Source organism: Morone saxatilis, unplaced genomic scaffold (genome assembly GCF_004916995.1).
Source record: "Morone saxatilis isolate NCDOM2014 unplaced genomic scaffold, NCSU_SB_2.0 Contig2, whole genome shotgun sequence".
In the NCBI taxonomy this organism is placed as follows: Eukaryota; Metazoa; Chordata; class Actinopteri; family Moronidae; genus Morone; species Morone saxatilis.
In genome coordinates, this window is record NW_023339762.1 from 23,019,819 (window position 1) to 23,020,300 (window position 482).

Here is a 482-nt window from a genome sequence, read left to right on the forward strand (position 1 = left end):
TGTTAGCCACACACACTCACATAACCATATATACCCTACAATGACCTATAAAAGGACACAGAAATAGCATAGTAACCCATGCACAAATTAACACTTGGACAAATATACTACTTGCTTTCAGTAAAAGAGAGAAACAGCAGGGTTGGATGACATAAATATTTAATGGTTGAGTCCATGTTAGGACATTTTGTTAGGGTACATTTGTTTTGTGTAAGCTGCAGAAAGATAACAAGCTCTGCACCTCCTGGCCAAGAACAGCCGTCTCTGAGGAGAGAGCCGCCCTGGACCCTCCTCCTCCATTAGCAAAATGTTTTATGCTTTTACAAGGAGATGAGGGGAGTGATGTAATCGGCCTGTACCCAACTCAACCCGCTGATACTGCATTGCCTCTAATAACAATGCATTTATCCTACTGCAGCCTCATTTCAAGGGTTTATTTAACAGGGACAATACAGATCAACTTTGCTATATGGGGGGGGGGG

General features: G+C 42.5%; 1 protein-coding gene across 1 annotated transcript in view; it reads right to left on the reverse strand.

The window, feature by feature from the left end:
• elmo3 (engulfment and cell motility 3) overlaps positions 1-482 on the reverse strand; it is a gene marked incomplete in the record, with an annotated part of 26,768 nt that overhangs the window by 14,095 nt on the left and 12,191 nt on the right.